The 22008-nt window shown below is 46.1% G+C and overlaps 1 protein-coding gene across 3 annotated transcripts in view; it reads left to right on the forward strand.

Moving 5' to 3' along the window:
• Positions 1-11649: 11649 nt before the first annotated feature.
• The window catches only part of LOC116853251 (FH1/FH2 domain-containing protein 3-like), a 93253-nt gene continuing 82894 nt past the window's right edge, over positions 11650-22008 (forward strand). For all 3 annotated transcript variants that reach the window (XM_032834226.1, XM_032834228.1, XM_032834227.1), the window contains exon 1: positions 11650-11787. The gene's annotated coding sequence lies outside the window, so the exon portion shown is untranslated. The remainder of the gene's footprint in view (positions 11788-22008) is intronic.

A 22008-nucleotide genomic window follows, 5' to 3' on the forward strand; every position in this document is an offset into this window, starting at 1 on the left:
TCGAGCTTGGCGCCGTTTCGCGAGCGCGCTCGAAGGGCATTACAGATGAATGGTGCACGCGGCGAAGGTCTCGTTACCGGGTCATCGTGTCATTTTGCAGGGTCTTCTTCTGGCTCGACGCGCCGGTCGATCGACTGTGAAAATTGCCACGAAAGTGTCGACGCGATCTCGCGTCTCGCTCGTGTGCGAGCGTCGAGAAGCGGGGAAAACCATTACTCAGTGCTTAAGTAAGCGTAATTGATACTAATGGTCGCGCGAAGAGATCGATCTCGCGTCTCGTCGCGAGAGAGCGCGGTGAACAAAATAGAAAATAAAGTGAAATCAAAACAAAACAATCAAGCCGAAACGTGTTCTTTTCTTTGGTATTTTTTTTCTCTTTTTCTTTTCTTCATTGAATACACCGCTAATACTTGTCATTGGTAATTCGTAGCGCAAGACACCGCGGCTTTCTGCCAACGTGTAATCTCACGTGCATCGGTTGAAGAGCTAGAAACTCGCTGATTGACGTGAGTAAGCGCCCGCGTCGTTACTTGGCGTTTTATTAGCCGTCGAATTCAGGTCGAGACGCATCGATCTTTATCCGCAATAGCGGGTGCGTTTTTCCAGCGCGGAGGAAACCCCCGTGAGGTAGCTAATAGCACCGATACGTGAATTCCGATTCCCAGCGCTGGCGCGCGATGCAGAGAACACGCGTACGTTGCGTTTGTAGAAAGCTTTAATTATAAGCGTAAAGGCGACTGCAGACGCTAATTTCGAGGAGGGTCTCAAGGTATAATCCCGTTTCTAACGTTCTTGCGAAATAGCTGCAAGCAAAAGCGTTCAGCGGTTATCTCGCCGCTGCATAATTATCCCCGATAGGATACCGCGTAACGCGTTCCCGCGGCCCATCTCGCGTGGTTTCACCCAAGCGAACGATCGGTCGCGCTCATGAACGCGAGACAGGTGCTCTCGTATTTTTTCCTCGCGAAAATCTCGCGAGCCGGAGGTGGCGAGCGAGATGAGTGGTCGGTCGGTCGGTCGGTCGGCGTGTTTCGCGAAGTTCAATTAATTTCGGTTTGCGCGCGGGAAACATTTGCGAGCACAACACGGCCCGCCAACATCGAGTGCGTGGAAACGCCCTCAGCTATTTTTTCGAACGCCACAAAAGCTACGGGCAATGCGCTCGAATTGGAAAGTAATTCGAGGTAACGCGTAAGTTTCAAAAGTGTACACTGCGAGAGGTCGTTCGCCGCTCGCTATTGCACATTGCCGCGTTCAAGTTGCGTAATCGCCTTTTCTCATTAACTAAATTAACCAGCAGACGAGATTTTTATCCGTTATACGTTGGCATTGTTCCCTCGAAACGAGGCCATATTTGTTTAGGTAACTTCACAGTAATAGCAATAGAAACAAAAATTGGCGCGGTCATTGTTTTTTTAAAAGTTATTTATGTTTATACGATTATTAGATTTTATTTTTTCATATTTGTTAAATCGTGTTGGCCAACGACCTAATTTATCCTGTTTGATATCCTACAATAATTCAAAGCTTATTACAAATTCAGCATTCAGCAAATGGGTATGCAACTATTTCCCAGACTTTCTAACGCTCCTTATGAGGCGACAATGACAATCCCCGTTGCGCACTATTGATAATTACGATCGAGAGAGCCCAAAGGGAAAACGGAGGAAAATCGTCTTGCTTTTGCACGTGCAAATGCAACACGCGTCGATTTACTCTCTTCCTCTTTGTCTCTTTTCCTCTCCCTCTCTCTCTCCCCACTCGCCCCTCTCTCTTAGTTCCGTAATTCCGACGTGGGAGTAGTTTCTCTGATTTGCAGAATGATTCAATCATCTCAACGCGGTAAGCTGTTTGTTCTCGCGAAACTTTAGCGGACGGCGGTGGTTAACGCGGTATTTCGTAACAATTTCGTCGGTGATTGGTTCGTATGGTTTTGACGTTTCAACGACGCAACTATTAATTGCTTCATTAATTGCACCGAGAACTTCGCTGTTGCGTGGGACGTCGCGAAAGAATTAATAATTACTTCTGACGTGTACCTTGAATCCGCGGAACGAAAAAGCGAAACGGATATTGCAGCTACGCAACAATTTGAGGAAATTCCAGAAGATACACACACACATCCATACAGTCATTCGCATGCGAAATTTTACTCCGAACTCGAATTTAATCCACAGTTAATTTCTGCGAGATCTACTCTCGCGCCAACTTTACAAAGTACACATAATTGTCTCTACAAGATGAAGTCTACATTGTGCAAATTTGAATGCAAATTTCAGATCATAATGTAGAGACATACATATATGTACTTGAACATTCTTACTTAATATTTACGCTTCACACTCGAGCCGATTGGCTGGAGAAGTTGGCGCGGAGAATGCGGAGATATCGATTTCGCCGATGGAAATCGCGAGGGTCCATGAACTCGGTATCCTTGAAAAGTCCCCGAAGTAACGCCCGGATCTCAAGGATGCTGGCTCTTGAAAAACTTGGCACTTTGGCCGTTGCAGCCATATAAACATCTCACGTGCCGACATCCGCTCAAAAAGTGGGGTGTCAAAAGCGTTCTTCCTGGAAGCAACTCGCGCTCCGTCACTCTCCTTCTCTTTTATCCCGTTGCTAATTTCTTTTCCTCCGCGTGTCCACAAATAATTTCACCAAACCGGTCATGGCGTAAGACGATGAACGTCCTCGTTTTAGCGAATTAGCGAAATCACAAATGCTGCTGATCACCGCAAAATCATGCACAATCGAAGATTTGTCGTGAATTTTCTCTCGATGAAAATCGAGGACAGCAGGTCGATCGGAAGATGTCGAGATGCATTTCCCGTCGTTGCTCGAAGAGGAACATCGCGGAACCGCGGCTACGAAAATGCATCTCGCGAGTCTGTACAAATACAGAATAACCAAACGCTCTCCGAGAGAGCTTTGCTTGGCGGGCGCGATGATTTACGAACAACGCGTACGCTACACGTTCAGCTTGCTGAGACGGGCGAGGCCGGAGATGAACGGGAAGCCGTCGCGGTGCACGACGACTGGTAACGACTAAATCCAAGAGGGGCGAACAGAGAGAAAAAGAGAGAGAGAAACGGAGCGCGAAAGAGGTGCGCGAAGGGCGACACCCGGGACGAGACGCGCGGCCGCCCTCGAGAGCGTGTTCTTTATCGCGCAAGAAGCTGTGAAATAGGAACAAAGGGTTCTCTTCGCGGCGCGAGACCCTCCTCCGAGTCGAAACGCTCGAGAGAACGGAAAGGGTGAGGTTGCCTGGAAAGGAAGAGGCCTTCCACCCGAGATCATTCGTATATTTCTTTATCTTTCCCCGCCGCCTCTTCGTCTCGAGTGCCACCTGCGGTAAGGACCGGGCCCTTGAAGGGGCCCGCGTACCCGTTCTCTCGCATAGAGACACCTTCATCTTCTCATTGGGAGGCGGCAAGATTCTTGGACGGAATTCGCTTAACTTTTAACCGTCGGCGCGTTCACCCGACATACAATCCTTTCGTCTTTTCTTCCTTCTTCTTGAGTTTCGCGCGGATTCTCGTAGCACCTCGAGGATTACGTGTATCCGTGTAAAGGTGCGTGTAGTTTTTTATCTCGAATATTTTGTTTGGGTCTCTTCTTCCTCACTTTCTTGCGCGTGGAAATCGCACCAGCAGACACAACGAATCGCGCGAGTTCGCTTTCATTTCGAGCCGCGCGACGAGAGTCTCAATGGAACCTGTTTCGCTTCATGAATGATTGAACGTCGCCGAGAACTCGATTCGCCACATTGTCGGTAAAGCCCGCAACGCCGGTCGGGATTATTTTCCTTCGCCGTCTAAGGGGAAAACTAAAATTAGACGAGTGGTTCAACTTGGCGTAAAGGGCTGCTGCGTTGGCTCGTTTGATCGGACGCGATTCCGCCGCCACGGTCGACGAGAGGGTTTCTTCGTCGTGCTCGACTTGTGCTCGAACGCACGTGCGCGCACTTGGGCTTTTCGCGTAGGACGCTACCCGCTGTGCGAATCCTTGGCGCGAGCGCGAACGGAATGCGTTCGACCGCTCTCTCGCGAAAGAGACAGAGAGAGAGAGAGAGAGAGAGAGAGAGAGAGAGAGAGAGAGAGAGAGAGAGAGAGAGAGAGAGAGAGGGAGAGAGACTCCTCTTCGCAAGTGTAGTGGAGTGCAGTTGCTCTCGAGAGAGAGCCGCTGCAGAGGAAGAATCTCATTCAGTCGCTCGGGCCATTCGATCGTTACACGCGCGCGATGTGTATCTAATTGCGGGAGAGAGTGGCTCCAGTTGTAGCTACACACGTAAGCTGGCACCGAACAGGATTAGATAGAGGAAAAGCTGACGCGCGAGATTTACAGCACCATCTGTTGCGAGCGTTGCGCTCGCTTAAATATCGCGAGGTGCAGCGTTGGTGGACGCGTCAGGCTATATAATGTAATTTTATCTAAGATACTGATCATCCGCGCTCGAATTATTATTCCGAGTGACTGTCAAGCGAGCATGATGTCTTGCAGTTTCTGTCCGTTCGATCTTCAGACTCGACGCCACTCGATCGACTAACTCGGGATTCCTCTGATACCGTTGGACCTCCAAAGAGGCGGATCTCAGTTTCGTCGTGGTGTCATATCGAATCCACGCTTCAAAGGCCAAATACAATTTCGCACTTGTTATCCGGCTTTTCCGCTTAGGTAAACTCTCCGTTCTTTTTCGCGTTGCCATCACCCCCAAGTCACCCCAATATCGCGATAACGGCATAGGCTCGGGCGGCACGAAAGCAGCCGGTTGTTTCCGCAGTTTTCATTATCTATCTCGTGTATAATAACCTGCGGGCACTTTACACGAGTTTACACGGTGCCGATGGAACTAAGTTAACACCAGACCCGACCGGATCCTTCCGCGATCTTTCCTAATGACATAACTATCACATTGAGAGAAAAATATCTGGACTTGTGATTTGTAATCATACAGAGAAATAATCACTATAAATTATGGTCAAGAAAAAATTATTTTTTTTATTAAATTCTACTATAATTTCGGTGATGATAATTTTTTTGTATTTTACTATTATAAAAACTAACTATAATTAGCCATAGTTGTGTGTAAGAATAATCCCAACTCACAAAATTATGATTTTTGGGTTTTTGTTACCAATGGATATAGTTCATACTTTCTATATAAAAAATTTTAACCTAACAGGCGTCTAAAATTAATTAAAAGACAGTTTTTATTTTTTACTACAGTAGTTGCGCCATTTTTCACTAATTGCGATTCTTTTGCCCATTTTTTAAAGCTTGTTAATGAATACCCTTAAAGAGAAGCAAATTACTTGACTTCTTGAGAGAAGGATTTCACAAGTAAACTATCCAAAAGTTACACTCCGATTTCTTTCATATTTGTCACAAATGTAGAAGTACAAAAAAATATTTAGGTCATATTTTTTCATTTTTTCATTTTGAGTTTCACGAGCAGTTTATAGCTTTTTAATGTTTATCACTTTTATCATTAACAAGTGCAACAAAAATGTATAAGATATAAAATTGAATACAAGATATAGGCGTTTTTATTTTGTTGTTTATGAATGTGAAATCAAATATGTAAAATTATTTGTATAAATAATAAAATGTTTAAAAATTTAAAACACGTAAAAAGTTAAAAAAATTATTTTATACAAATAATTTTTCGGTTTGACTGAGATTCAAACCATTTTTGACTAATTTAACACAAATTTAAAATATTTTAGTTGGAATCTTGGCTAAAGAAATTTAAAACGGTTCATGTCTCAACTATGCTGCTTTTGTTAAAATTTTAATTAAAATTGCAGAAATTTTTTTTTTGTTTGACCGAGATTCGAACCATTTTTGGCTAATTTAACACAGGTTTGAAATATTTAAGTAGGAATCTCGGCTAAAGAAATTTAGAATGGTTCATATCTCAGCTATGCCGATTTTGTTAAAATTATTTAACTATATCTTGTATTCAATTTTATTTCTTATGCATTTTTGTTGCATTCTTCTCAAAACGTATTCCATGTGAGTTGGATCATTCTATGCATAACTACGGTCAGTTTTAGTTGGATCTCAACCGTTCTTTTCTCTCATTGCATCGACTCCTCTTTTTCTTGCATGTCTCGCGCCCGCCGCTGTTTCTTTAGTCATTTCGCGAGGGCAACTCACGGCGCGTTTGCACAACGCTATCTGCGTGCTTCCATGCAGATCGGCGCCGGAAAGGCATACTTGCGCGAGTAGGAGGATCAGCAGACGAGAAAGTATTCGCGTATTTTCTCGGCGCTTTGCAGTTTCTGTCCAAGTCGAAGAGAATTGCGTAACCTCGTTTATCCCGAGTGCGTTTTGCAGCTTCGTATTGCGACCCCGGCAAAAAGATTTAATTGCTTACGACTTTATCTCCGTAGTCGGGGGAAGCGTAAACGCGGCAGCATTATATATGTATATATAACCCGACCTTAACCCTTCTCGCTGTAAAATTTTACTCACCGTAGAAAGCGATTGTATCGGCCGCGTTTTACGTTTATGTAGTTTTTATCGGGAGACCCAGGCGTGCAGTTGCGCCCCATAATCAATGTCTCTGCTCGAACGAATGGTCCGAAGAAAAGACTGGTCTCCGCGGCGGTCGCGTTTGTCGGGTTTCCAACGCAAGAAATCGCAAACGCGGTTGCCTATAATCATCTGTAATCGCGAAGGGGGAGAGGGAGAGAGAGAGAGAGAGAGAGAGAGAGAGAGAGAGAGAGAGAGAGAGAGCTGGTGCGGGGACGAGGAGACATTGCTAGTACCGGTTACACCGATTGTCAGGTTCCTAGAAGGTGTAACACGCTTGTCTGCGGCTTCATTCACACCGTTCTTGCGATTCGATAAACGACAATTCATAATATTGAGAGGAAAGTTGTCATTATTCATTGCTGACTTCTTGCGCGCGCGAAAAGCACACATTTTTTCCCGCGGGAACTTGTGCAGTTGTAACTTTCGCTTCTATCGCATGATGCAAGGAGTCGAGTGAGTCTATTGACAATTACGTCACCGATCTCTAGGAGACAATAGAGCTACGGATGAAAATCTTGAGTTCGGAGAAGACACACTCGCTCGGATACTTTCATGTGCAGTCGCTTTGAAGCGCAGATCAATTCAATCTTGTAGTTTGATTATTGGAAGTCAGACTCTTTTATATTAATATTTCTTTTATAGCGGAATAAATAGAAATTTGAATGAAGCACTACACCATTCTATCGTCTTCTTCGAAAGGACTGGGCACTTGTTTTACAGTGGAACCGCGCGACACGTGTCGACGCATTATGCTTGAAATTTACCCTGGACTTATCTCGAAACGCTTCTCCCCTGTCCTTTCGCGGGTGAATTTGCACACGTTCTCTCCTTCTCTCTAACGCGGCGCGCGCAGTGTTACGCGAAAAGAAGGAAGGCAATCGTGAAAGTTTCGCACAGTCGAGCAGAACGACTCAGGCCAGAACACGAGCGGAGCCGCGGTTAATTGTCTCGGCGGTCTGCCTGTCTCAGGTTTCGTTACTCTCGTGTCTCCCGACACTTCCGACGTATTCTTAAAATCTATTTTTACCATTAATTGCGCTAATTAATAAGAATACCCCGGGTTCCCACGAGCGTAGCATCTCATATCGGACCGGCGCGCTCGCGTTAATACATTTTAATTACTCCCACGATAAAATGGCAACCGCCTTCCTGCTTACGACATTGTCTCCGATGAAAGTCGTACGCGACGGAACGGCTGTGAGAAATTATAGATCGCGAGATCGCTTGGTAGCCGGGCTGTACACTATTCTATTCTTGTGGAACTTTTTCGTTCGTTAGAAATTCAATAGCGCTGCGTTTAACTAAATCTCGGCATCGCGGTCAGCGAAGCCGTCTTTTATTAAGCAACTTTTTCAATGTTCAAAATCATCGATTATCCTTGAGATTTCGCTGGGAAATTATACGACTTGGCGATTGTTTTTAACGTAAACTTTTGTTTTCAAAAAGGCGATTCGTAGAGATTTGTATCTGCGTTGCAACGCAGATGAATACTTTACGGTCTCGTCTCGCTGACGTCTCGGGGCGAGATTTACGAGGCTCGTAATAAACGTTTCCCTTACCGTCGTATGTCCGCGTAAGAAGATTCGCCGATAGGAACTCGCAGGGGCAGGGACGAACGATAACAGGGAGTTTGCGACTCGCTCGACGGGCTTCGAGCAAACAACGTGATCCTACGGGCATGCGGAAGGAGGAAACCCCTGCGGGACGAGCGCGTCGCAAGACGAGAGAACGTTCGTGAAGATACACTCGAGAAAAGGGAAGCCCTATTCGACTTGGCGCAGGGACGAGACGTTTACACGCTACTCGAACCGTTACGTCAACACGTGTTGCTCGCTTCGAGCACGGTCGTTCGGGGATCAAGAGGGATGTTTTCGTGAGAAATGTTGAAGAATTTGTCGTATTGGTTGCGCGAGCAAATCAAGCCCAAGTATCGGGGAATCTGTCTTTATCTGTCATAGATTTTTAATGGCGCGTCTCTTTCGAGTACTTGCACGAGAGCTTGCTTTACTGATCGGCAAGGAACGTCTGTGTACCTCTTAGCCTCAGGGCGACACGAAAAAATTTGAAGAAAGATATTTTTAGTGTAGAAACGACGTTACACTAGTCCGTCGTGCCAATTCGCGTAGCCTGACTATCGTTTACGTGCGATAAACAGGAGCGTGTAATAAAGTCTTGCTAAAAACAATAGCTTCGCCAACAGGATATACTTTGGCCAACGCGTTGCGGCCATTCTGTATTTCGGGTTCGATAACAACATTTTCTTCGCCATTAATCATTATTCGCGCGAGCATGACGTAATGCTATTGGTAACGGTAACAATGACTGTTCATTTTCGCATCAGTTCCAAAACCGTTGTCCTCACCAACACGAGAAACCACTCATTCTCGTTGACAAACAACACGATGTTAAAAAATATATTTTAAAAGGATGCATGTAATCTGATAGGAGGAGAATGTCGCGAAATTGTTATCGTGATTGCAACAATTTATCCTCATTTATGTTACGAAACACACGAATCTGCGGAAGCAACGAGCGCTGTCGGTCTGAGAGGAGGGTTAAGGCATAATTATGTCTACCGGAATAATTCAGCAGCTGGATGTTTGGTAATCAAAGGTTAATTCGCGCCGCGCCGTAATCTCCCTCGATTGACGTTCGCGTACACAGGCCCAAGATAGCGCATCCTTCCGGTAAACCAGCGCCCCAAAGGGCGAAGATCGCGTTCGAAGCACCGAGAGGCACCACGATGCACGTTGCGTAATTGTACGTCGCGTGCGTGCGTGCGTACGTGCGTGCGGTTTCCGCCCGCGTGCGGTACACCACGGAACACCGGAGAGTAACGCAAGGAGAATTATACCGGCGTGTCTCATAACCGCGGCTTAGCCTGCTGCGCCGGCGACACCAACTATTTTGAAGCTGGGATTTTTAGAAATATAGGTCAACAACGCACATCGGCGGCAGCGATGTCCTGCTCGTCGTCGTCGTCTTCCCTCTTCCGTTCTTCTTTCTTTGCCGTAAAGTGTGCTAACTTGGGACGCGAGTCTCGCTCGGGACGGCTCCGAGTTATAATTAACGCGTGTTAATTCTTCCTCGTTTTTACGCGACGCAAGTAATTTGAAGACACGCGCTGGAAAGTGAAACGAGATCGCGCGCGTAATCGCCATCAGTCGGTTATTATTCTTCGGATATACGGCTCCAATCTAGAGAGGTTTAGTCTTAAGTTACTCCAACAGAAGCGGACGTAAGCGCGTGAAATACGTTGATTGGGAAATCTTAAATCTTAATAAAGAAGAGCCCGGTGATAGGTGGCGGTTGCCACGAATATCCGTTTCACTCGTTCGTTTCTCACGTAACGATCGATAAATAACAGTCAATCATCGGGTGCAGCGCGACGGCGGAAATATCAGAAAAAGAAATAGACTTGGCACCGGCCAACGAGGTCTCTCCGATTGTTCCATCCGTCCTGCTCTCGTCCTCGCCCAGTTTCACCTAAAAACGCGCGTGTTGCCTGGCGCACACCGTTATTGCTGGCAACGTGCCGCGCTGGACCCGGCAGATCTTAATCTCGTGAAAGAAGGGACCGAGCCTAAAAAAAGCCTCGCGGAAGAAAGTCGTCTCGTCGGGGTTACTTACCTCCGTGAATTTATCGCCGGTCGATTCGCCGGCTCGTTCGGCCGTTGCGAACGAGAGAGATCGCGCCCGATTTATGTCGGCGCGATCGCCCGGCCGTTACACCTTTATGGCCCTTCGTGGCGGGAGACTTAACCAGGCCGGCGAGACGGACTACGAATCGGTGGTGAGGTCCACATCCGCGAGAGATTTGCGTTCGGGTCGCGTCGCGACGCGTCTTCTCGTTGAAATCCACAAGGAACTTGATTTCCTCGCGTGCGACTACGCGCCGTCCAAGGCAGAGAACCGCGCCAACTTGTTGCTTCCCGCGTCCTCAGCTTTTCCCATCGCCGCGCAATTTTTCTCCCGCGAGGGCGCGGAAAAGTCAAATCGTCGAGGTGCGATGTCGAAGGTGTCGTCTGGCTGTGTGTTCGGAAATAAATCTCGATTTTCTTCCACGTTGACAACTGAGATCTCGCTGTCTGTTCGATTGGCGTCACCGTTGTTCATTCATTCGTGCGATCGTCCTCACCTTATCAACGATCCATGTGACTGCGCCTACTTTCATTTCCATTCGCGATATTTTGAGACGGGGTTACGCGACTCGGGGAGCTTGCGTTTCATGAGAACCGCCCGCGATTCTACGCCGGGCGATTATCATCGCGCGCATATGGGAACGGCGTATGTGGACCAAGTGATCCGCAGATAAATTTAGAAGATTAGCCGCATTAGCTCGGATTGTTGACCCGTGTGAGGCTTCTCCACGTGCGTTGAACTCGTTCCCCGAAAGCCTTGAGAATCTCTCAATGAGAGAAGGTCTTTCTGATTAACGAATCGATGCCTTCCGATTGAAAACCGATCAACCGAAAACCGTATCCAACAGCATTTCTCTCTTTCTCTTTCCCGTTCTCTCGTGTCATTTTGCGTTTTCTAGTGTGATTCAGTTGAACGGCTTGAAATATACTACGCGCGAATTGTATATATTTGCTTCATCGTGTAATTGAATTAATAAAACTTAAAAGAAAATATTCCGCTCAAAGGCTACTTTGTAACTCGTTAATTTAATCAATCGAGCATCACAGAATTTCTAATTTAAAAATGTAATAAAATTTTTATATATACAAATTCATAAGAATTTTATAGAAATTTGATGAAATTAAAAGAATTAAAATATTATTAAAAAAATATATTTTAAAAAAATTCAAATATAAAAGGAAATATTTTATATGATATCACATACCTGTGTACGCCTGTGTAAGGAGAGCTTTTCACTTCCCGATGAATTTCAGGAAGTAACACCCGACCTCTTTCTGTATTTGCCGATTCGTTCGTCGCCGGAGTCCACTGTAAAAAAATCGCGTATTCGCCGTTATCGCTCAAGAGTCGCGGACGCGACTCTTGAGCGAGCAGCGGTTATGTGAAGACCGGCTAACGACCGTTGTCGAAGCGGCAATAATTTCCGCGGCACGATTATCGGCCGCACGCAAAACAGCCGCGTTTCTCAACGCACTGTGTGCTACCTGTGTTGCAGCTCGACGACACGGCGCTCCAGCTGTACAAGGGCGGCGATTATGGCGCTTACCTGGACCTCGAAGCCTCGATCAACGAGCAGCAGGAGGAATTCGAGGGCTTCGACGAGAGGTGAGTAGACAGAGCTTGTGTATCGCGCTACACGTGAAAAAACAACTTTGTCAATGCAACTGAATTTTCTGTTACCTGGGCACCAGGCGGAAAGCTCGGTCCCCGAGAACAGGATTCATACAGAAGGTTTCCATTCAGTCGATTGCTCCGAGTTACCTCAACTGAGTTTTAATGCACCTAAACGGTTTGGATGAATATTATCTGCCACGGAATAACAGAGATATTATTTTTCGGTTGCGAGTTTTTCGTCTGGCCCGCATTCAGTTCCACACTGAGAAAGCAGCCGTTAGTGTAACTTGAATGTTCTGTTACCTGGGAACCAAAAGAAAAACTCGATTGTAAAAACAAAAAGATTCCCGTAGCAGGTTTCTGTGATCAGCCAATTGTCCTCGAGCACTTCAACCGAGTTTTAACGCGGCTGAATGTTCAAACAAATGTTTTCGTTCGCGGTGACAGATACATTACTCCTGGTCAACGACTTTTTCGCCTGGTCTCCATTCAGTTGCACAGTTGAATTAAAGTAGTTTTTTCCGTGTATAATAATAAGCACCCCGATGTATGTGTGTGTGTGTCTGTCTCGATGAAGTAGTAATAAGCGACGAGCTCATCGCACCGTTACGCACCGCGAGCGATATCGAGAAACCACCACATCTGCAATCGTCTACCCCGAGTTCTGCTCCTCAGAGAATCCTCTTGAAAATCTCGCGGTAACCTCAGGATTTATCTCAGGACTCGCTCGGCAGTATGTCCATAGCTCCCGACTTGCCGAACTAGCGGAGTCCCGCCAGCAATTTATTTGAACCGCGCATAATGACGGAGGCCATTTGTGCGCCGCTTAATTGCATCCCGGAACAGTCGCTTTCTTGCGCACGCGTTCACCTGAAGTTGGCCCTGTTGCGGAGGGGGTAGACCCCGCGACTTTACGAGAGCCTCGCGGTCGCGGGTAATCGCACTCTCGGACAAGCCGTGGAGAACGGCCACCGGGCTAATGAAGGACATTTAGATGAGAAGAGGGCGGCGCGCGTTTCCTCGACACGGTCGCAGCGGGGGAGACTCGCGACGCGAGCCCTGAAAGGAGGAAGGTCAGTGTTACTCGGGGCGGTTTATTCTCGTTGAGTGCGGAGACCCACCTCGAAGTAATGCGCGGCGGAGGGATACGTCAGCGCAAAAAAGTCCCGTCCAGCAATTAGCACGCTTTAGTTTGCGATCCCCGAGGCGCGCGTTCAGCGGGGCAATTCTCTTCTGAATAGTGCAGTCGGAATGGCGGGAATAGTTATCGTCTGTAGGCCAGAATTTAAGCGCGCCGCGCGGCGATAAAACAAGGGAATGGCCCGCGCTGAGTGCGCGTCATTGTGCGCGAATGATCGTTAAAGTGTTTTCGTCGCCGCGGAGGCGAAGTTTTTAATTGGATTGCGCCGCAACGGGGTGTAATTTATTCGAGATGCGGAGTAATTCCGGAGGAAAATCGCGCTTTACGATTCGTCTCGTCGGTGATCGAATGTCGCGTCGCGGCGGTTACCGGCCGCGGCGATGAAAAGCGATGCACGAGTTAATGAAACAATTAAATTCCACTTAATTATCTCAATTATATAGGCGGCGCATTAAAAAAATATCAATTATATTTATCTCCTCGAGACAATTATTGACAGGATTTTGCTGAATCAGTTCTCCTCGCGTCCATCTCCAATTTTCTTACTGAGAGCAATTAAATTTGTACGACCGACAAGTTTTGGATATTTTTAGACAGCCCGAAACGTTCTGTGTTTATCTAATGGCGCGGTACTCCACGGTAAAATATGGGAGAAACCAGGCGTTGGTTTCCGTCGTTGAGAATGCACGACGGCCCCGGCAGTATATTTGCGGTCTGCGTATCGAATTCACGTTAACGCCGTGAAGGCTAACCGTGCTCGTTGAGTATTAACGCAGGTAAACTCCCTGGAGAGGGGTAAGGCGAGCGCGACGTTAAATTTAGTTCTCCTTTGAGAGCTTTGAGAGACCCGCGCCTTTTCGGTGACTTTCCATTCTCCCCGAACCTACGCGATCGTTGCTCACCCACGTTGAACGTATGACGGCGAACAATGGCATCGAGAAACGCGGAAGCGCGTGCTATTTTTGCTTTCATCATCCTTCCTTCCCACGTGGCGCGATATTTCATCGTTTATTGAAAATTTGCTCGCCGCATACCCTCTCGCGACAGAGAGGATAGCTGTAAAAATGTCATAGAGAGAGTGGAGGAAAGAGATAGGCAGAGAAAGAGATCGTTCCACACCGCAGAATGTAATTGCGCATTCTTTATTTGTCAGAGAAGCGATTTTATTTATATCCCGTCGGATATTTAAATTGGTAGCCGGACTCGACGTCGAATCAGAATCAAAAGATCGATTTTCCTCGCGGCGCGCGTTGCACGCGACGTTACGGGCGCATACATCGCGGGCTTCATTTTCGCGGCGATTGATCAAGACCGGAATGGTCTCGTACACACGCGCGTTGGAAACAAGATCGCTTCCAGTCCATTAATCGGCACCACTACCACATCAGCGCTCGCTCGTTCGTTCGTTCGTTCAATGCACCGCCTTCGATCGGATTGCATTTCAGATTGCCGGTCGTCGCGCGCTCAAAGGCACGTTCGCGCGAATGTCGAATAAACGCGGGGCAGTCGAACGGGAGGAAAGGCGAGGTAAGCCGGAGGATTGGAATCGGACGCGATTTGGGGTCGCCAGGAGAATGAGAAGGAGGATGAGGAAGAGGGGCACGGGGCTGGAGAGGAGATAAATAAATGTTTGCCCGCAGAGATATGCGTTCCAATATTTGAAGCCCCAGAATTTCCGCGAACCGCAAAATGATATCATACGTTTACCGTTTACTCGCCCCTTTCTCCGCACGTGTCCACCCCGCCTCGTTCGCACACGTGCAAACACGGACGCAAGTTTCCGGCACACGCTCACGAGGCGGGTCGGACTTTTCAAGGTAACGAACCGGTAACGCGATCCTGCGTTTTCTCCCCCCCGACCCGCGCTTTTTCCCCGTTAACGCCGTCTCGAAAAATCCACGCTTTGTTTCCGGACCCCCGTCGGCCGTGACCCACGAGATCGCTCCTCGTGAGAGACGCTGAGCCGTGCCCAGAGCGACACGACGTCTCCTCGTGGCGAATCGCTCGTCGTCGCGCATCGTCGCGAGACTTCGCCCTGCCACCCACGACGGGTCGAGCCTCGTTGATCATGGGAAAATCTCACCGAGCCGAGAATCGTATCTCGCGACAATTATCAGGCGCGTCGTTGCTGAGCGAAAATCGGCAGGCGGGAAAAGCAGCGGGCGTAATTGGACGATTTGCATAGGCACGCATCGGGATCGGGTATCCGCAGAATCTCGCGCTGAGCGATAATAACGCGCTCGATAAAACTTATCCGGATACGCCCGGATCGAATCTGTACGCGACTCGCTCGAGCCGGACGCGCGGACTACGAGGAAGGAAGGTAGCTTTCGCGTGGGTAACGAATCGTTTATGTTTGCGGTAATGCCTGGCAACTCGCGCACGCCCATGCGCGTATCGCGAAGCACTACCGCGTGCGTGCGTATTCCGCGATATTTCTCACGCAGTCGCGTCTTGCGCGAAATTAATTCGCGTGGCTGTGCCTAGGCAGTCATTCGCGTCTTCCGCGTAAAGAGGCAGAAAGAGAGGAAGAGAGAGAGAGAGAGAGAGAGAGTCCTGTGTGATACCAAATTGAACAAGAAGCTCTTGCGAGCACCGTTTTCCCAACGCAGTTGTTGAGTGATCGATTGAGCCACTTGGGCGATTTTTAACCTTGATGTAAGCCGCTCAGTCGCGACTGTCTATTTTCTATTCGTTCGCGTTATTATCAATCGGTCAATGTATCAATATTCGAATCTGGAGAGACGCGTCATCGAGCCCGTGACGTTCCCATTTACAGGAGGCGTATTAAAAGAGTCATTAAGATTGTTTTTCAGAGAGGCAGAGTCCATCTGTATACACGCGGAAATATTCCACGCGGACGTAACGCTTAATTTACTTGGCATTACGCCTCATTTCAGCGCGAGCATGATAAAACCGCGATCACACCCGCTTTCCACATTCGCGCTCATCCCGTGGAAAATGAAGCTTATACGTGCGCGTGCGCGGTTCTGTTTTTCCCGAGAAATTAATCAGTCGCCGGAGAAAGTAGACGGTACTACCGGTACCTCGAAAACTTATCTCCATTCCGTGCACGGCGTACTTAACTGAAAGGAGGTCCCGGCGGACCTTACCTAATAAACCTCGTGTCATCGCGTTTCCCTCACGCGCCCTCTCATTCTCGCTGCCTCCCTCGCCTCCCTCCCCTTCTCTCTCTCTCTCTCTCTCTCTCTCTTTCTCTGTATGTGTGGAGTCTTATGTAACCTGTTTGAATGCGCGTAGGTACCGGTATACCGGGCGTATATAATTATAATGGAAGGTATACATGTATCCGCGAGTATAACGGCTGAGGTAGGAGACGGTACACGGCGAGAGCGGGTTGAGGGGAGCGGAGAGTGGGTAAGAGACCGAGAGGGAGAAAGAGAAAGAGAGACAGAGAGAGAGAGAAAGAGAGAGAGAGAGAGAGAGAGAGATAGTACTCTCCCAAGGGTTCAATAACCAGGCACAATAAGTCGCTAAACGCTCGGTATAGACGTCGCGATGAGTAATCAGCTTCCTACGTATCGGGCTCCAGGATCATTAAGGTGTATACACACGCGAGCGCTTGTTCGCGCGAGCCTCGGAACGTACCGTCCTCGCGCGTTTCAGCCGCGCGACGAATCCCCCTGTGCGCAGAGTTCAACTTCCTTCTGCCCATCGACGTTCGCCGTTAAAAACGTTCCCGGCAACACGTTCTTTCGTACACGCGTTACACCGGAGATTTATCGTACACCGTAAACGATTTTTCTCTCCGCGGCGCTATCTCTTCCCTTCTTCCTCGTAGCGTGAAATCATAAACGGAAAACGGGACGCGGCGCGTTGGTCGCCCCGTCGTGAAGTACGCGTACTTGGCGCTTTCTTTTCGAATTGTGTCGCGAGAGCGGGAGAAACAGGGACGAGAGATGTGCCGCGTATGGTGATTCGCGTTATCTCGCCCATGTGCCTCGAGGTACCGGGTATTTTGCATGACAATGGTGATCACCCCGCCTAGGACCCCGCAATTCGCCCGATCTGCGACGCAAACTGCACTAATAAATCGCCTCATTAATGTCGTCGCGGGCAAACGGTACATCAAGCGAGCAGTGACAGTAATGTGATTAGCAGTCACGGTCAAGGAACGTAAATCAGAATGAATTGATATAAATTGATATTGGGGAAATTAATCACGCTTCCCGCATCGTCGAAAGTGTGGGCAGAGTTCGTATATTGCTTGGTTCTCGTGCACGCAATTTATCACGCGATACAGCTATTATCAAATTATACACTTCCACCGAATAAACATTCCGGCCGGGAGGATGATTTTCTGAGAAGAAATTCTGCGGACGCTATCCGTGTAACGTGTCTTGCGAAACAGTCGCAAGATTGCCACGCGGAGATTCGCGGTTTTTCGCCAGGAAACCGTTCTCGCAGCTGCGTGCATCGATTAAATTAATAAGCCTGTGTCACCCGCGCATTTCGAAAACCACAGTGAGTCACGTGTTCTGCGTTTAAGAATAGAGTTTACGCGTTACACACGCGACCGTTCAACACGCCGTTGCACGCGGCCCGAGAAGTTAATCGACGAAAGATAAACTGCGCTGAAGTACGTTGAAATTAATCCGAGTTCATTTCCTTTTATTGCCAGTTATCTCGACTGAATTCTATTGTGGCATTTTCCTTGACGAGAAATAGCAGTTGTTCTGCTATTATTAATGAATCATTAGCTAATATTACTTTTCATTCGGATTCCCGAAAGTCGGATTATATTTTTTTCCTTGAATTATAGCAATTAGTATCCGCAATTTTTCCGCGTCTTAAGAATTCTCGAGTCGAAACTTTGCTTGTCCATTAATCCTGCAAATTGCATCAAATTTGAAGAGCCAATGAGGAGTTTCGAGATGCAACATTATGCAAACTATTATTATATTTAATAGTTACTCATTGTTATTTTTTTCCTGTTAAGACTTAAAGAAAAACTTGTTTCAGAATTATTTAAGTTATACTCGGTTATCTCAATATTCCGCCTGCATTTAATTTTTCCCTAATTTTGGCAAATAATATATATTAGTCGTGCAATTTTTTTTAACTGCGATAATTAAGTATTAAATAATTAATATGGATAGATAAAACAGTGAAATTTTCTTTTTTACAATCCATCAATTATTAATTTTTATCGAAATGTCGTTGGAAATGTCAGTTTCCATTTGAAAATCTGAGGATTTAAAGAGAGTGAAGAGGAAAGAGTCGTATGGATAAAAATAGCAATTTGCGTTTGCGCAACAAGCAAAAAATTAAATCTGGTTTCGGTACAATAATATTCTTTTTGACAGAAGTGAAAAACAACGCTGTGGTAAATTCGACACAAGACTTGCGGAATGTTTTGGCAGCGTTGATTGTTGTGGTCTCTCCCAGTCACTGAGATTATGTACACATGATTGATCGACCGGGTAATGACGGTTGGCGCCCGGCGGGGAGATGTTTTTGCCCTTCTTGCCGATTGTTTTGGTACTCTCGTGCGTCGTGTAACCGAGTTATTACGTCCCGAGCCGACGAACGACGCACACATACCGTAACGTATTCGTAACGAAGTACGTGTGTCGTCGCGTTTAGTTATCGTTCCAGTTGACTCTTGAGATATTTAATCGGACTCTCGTAAGCACCGCGTTTCTCTGATCAAATCGTGCGTACGCGAGTGTCAGTATTAGTGCCAGTGCCAGTGCCAGTGCCATGAAGGTGCATCTAAAATGCCGTGACGAGGCAGACGAAAGGAGGACGCCGTATCGGGAAACCTGGGTGGAGGACATGAACAGCGGTACGTTATGTATTTTCAGGTATGTCAAGTCATTTATTGCGCGGCATATTTCCGGTTTCCCGGGCGTTTGACGAACATAATGAGGACATACCTGAGTCGAAATTTAGGCCGGTATGCACAGTCAATTTAATAAGTAATTATAGGCGATTATAGACAAAATAAGAAGGATGAGAAGTCGCTACATATTGTTTACGATAATTTTGAGTAAAAACTGAATTACAGTTTTGTGAATCTTTAATTATTTATTGTTCTATATCTATACTCATTTCATTAAAAAATATTAATTCAGCTATGAATATGAATTTGCAGTTAATTACGTCTTCAATCAAAAGTTATAAATAACTTACAACTTTGAATGCCGGTCTCATAGAATTTAGTGTTTTTTTTTAATGTTGATTTTTACGTCTAATAATGCTCCTTGAGTTCGATCTTGTTTACATCCGTCAACTCTGTCTTTTCATTTCTACTTAACTTTGTTTTCATACGGAATCCAGATTTATAACTTTACTGATAAACACATCATTATTAGACACAACTGTTTTGTTTTTGCAGCTTCTTTCATGTCAGCTCTTTTATGAGTTTTAAGGAAACTGGAGGGTTAGATTGCCCGAAAATCGTGCTTGTTTTTTCACAATTTTTTATGACAAAATAAATGAATATGCGAAAGTGTATATTTTTATGTATATTTATACAACATATAAAGAGAAGAAATATATAATTTTGATGATCAAATGCTCAATATAAGTGTATATGGTACATGACAGTTAAAATATATTTCGTTTTTCTTTTCAAGATCGTCATTTTATCGGCAGTAATATCTTGACTCTCGGTGGTTCAATTAAGCTGAATTTTAGGTAGAAAATTTCCGTAAGATTGTCGTTATCATGTGAATCAATAGAAATTGAGTAAAAGTTAACAAAATTGCAAATATCTTAATGGAACATTATTAAATTTTCAGTCCTTTTGTAATAAAAAAATTAATATTTTATAATTAAATATTTTCACGAGTTTGTCAGTGGTTCACACGATAACGACAAGTTTACGGAAATTTTCTAACTAAAATTCAGCTTAATTCAACCACCAAGAGTCAAGATATTACTGCAAAATAACGACCTTGAAAAAAAAAACAAAATATATTTTAACTGCGTGTACCATAAACTTATATTGAGCATTTGATCGTCAAAATTATATTTTCTCTTTATATGTTGTATAAATACATGTCACAATAACACTTTCACATATCCATTCAGTTTGTCATAAAAAATTGTGAAAGAACAAGCACGATTTTCAAACAATCTGACCCTTTAGTCCCTTTAAATCTCGTTGAAACCTTTAACATCGAGCGAGAAAAGAAAAAAAAGAAATATCAAAATAAAACTTTGTTGTGCTTCTTTTACCTATTTACACTTCAATTTTTATTAGATTATGTAATATTAGCTTATCTCATACATTCTATCTGCACATGACGAAGTGAATTATATAATTGATATACTAAGATTACTGACTAAAATTAAGGATGAAGATTGAATGCAGGTGAAAAATATCGAAATGATCAAATATTAAGTAATTCTTGAACAATTGCTTCTTCGAGCTTCTTCAACATGAAGAAAGCGATAGTAAGCAATTGTTTGTATCATCAAAGTAGTACAAGTGTTATATTTCAAGGTTCTCCATTGATCATTCAAGTTCGACGGAATTTGCAGGGTTAATGGAGAAGCAAAAATTTCGACTCGGAATTCGTGTCGGCAGCGATATCTTTCGTCGTCGGAGAAATGCCACGCGCACGAAGCGTCTCAAAAAGCGGGGGATTCGCGAACAGTTGGCGGCCCCGGCTCGGAATAAATCGCATAACTGGGTTTCGAGATCTATTCCCAGGATATTCGGCTGGGCGCACCTCGCGCGGTCGGCCGTTTTCGCGTTTTATAAATAACCGTTTGCGCGGGCCGACGCGCTGCGGGGCGTTAGATGCGACCGAGCGACAATGAGTCAACCTGCGTTTTATTATAAATAAATACATGTCACTCTCTCTATCCCGCGGCTTGCTGCGTTTCGCGCAGATCGTTGGGATAAAATCGCGCCGTAATGACATTCCAGCACGTAATCGATCTTACGAGCGAGTTCTCTGCTGAAATTATTATTTCATCGCGCCGGATTCGAGTCCCGGCCTAGCAAACCGCGCTCTCGATATTTTTCTTTCTTTAGAACGAAAAAGACGCAGATTCCGAACGCACGGTGTCCCGACGCCACCTAATACGCTCTCCTCCTTCTATGGTGAACGGCGGCTTGATTGTAATGTGCAGATGTGACTTTTAACTGAAACGCATTTTGCTTCTTTTGATGCTGCGAATAATACGAAGGTGACGTGAGTGTTTTATCGCCGCGTCGCTGAAAATGTCCCTTGGATGTCGCTGTAATGCTGTGGTTTCGTTTATCGCGCGGCGATTTCGTAACGCGGGATTGCGTTGGCGCGTTCGCCGGAAGAAAGGCGATAGATTTATAGGAGAAATCCGTTCCAGGTCAGGGTTTCAGGCTGTTGTGCGCGCGATCTTCCGACATACGTCGCGAATGCCGCGTAAGAATGTTGTTAAATCTTACGTAATACCGGCCGGGCCCGACCGTGAACGTTTAATTGACGTTCCGCGGTGCCGCGTTGTCGGGCTACCTAACTCAATTATCCACCCGCGAGCACATTGCGCAATACTAAACGCGAGCGTCACGTGCCGGGGGCGAGTCGCGGCCGGCGGTCTGCTCAAATCCGAAAGCGTGCGCATGCGCCCATTACACAAAGTGCTTGAGTTTCGGTCAAAAGAATGCTCGCGTGCCCGACATACCACCGCCTCGTGGTACCGACATTTCCCGCTCGCTCCAGATTTATCGTTCTTCGACTGAAATGGACTCTGACAAATGAAAATGGCATGTCAGACTGTATATTGAGACGGACAAAGAGAGAGGGACAAGAAAGGGATTTCTGAAACAAGCGTACGCTTAACTGATACATTAGAACTGTCATTTATCTTAGGACAGGTGGCAGTCAGATTGCATTGGTCAAGCTATTTCGATTGCCTCGAATCGAAGCGTGATGACGGACGAACACTTCTCAGACGTTTTAATGAGGGTATCGTCAGTAGCCGAAAATAGCGTGAGAAATGTCCGCTTTCCTATTCAGATCGAACTTTTGCGTATCGATTTTCTTCCTTCGCGCGCAAACGTGAGATATGAATGTGTGACCACAGTCAGTATTCTAGAGGTCCGTATTAATGAT

Source organism: Odontomachus brunneus, unplaced genomic scaffold (assembly GCF_010583005.1).
Source record: "Odontomachus brunneus isolate Ranch 3 - 2012 unplaced genomic scaffold, Obru_v1 Obru_scaffold_294, whole genome shotgun sequence".
Classification (NCBI taxonomy): domain Eukaryota; kingdom Metazoa; phylum Arthropoda; class Insecta; order Hymenoptera; family Formicidae; genus Odontomachus; species Odontomachus brunneus.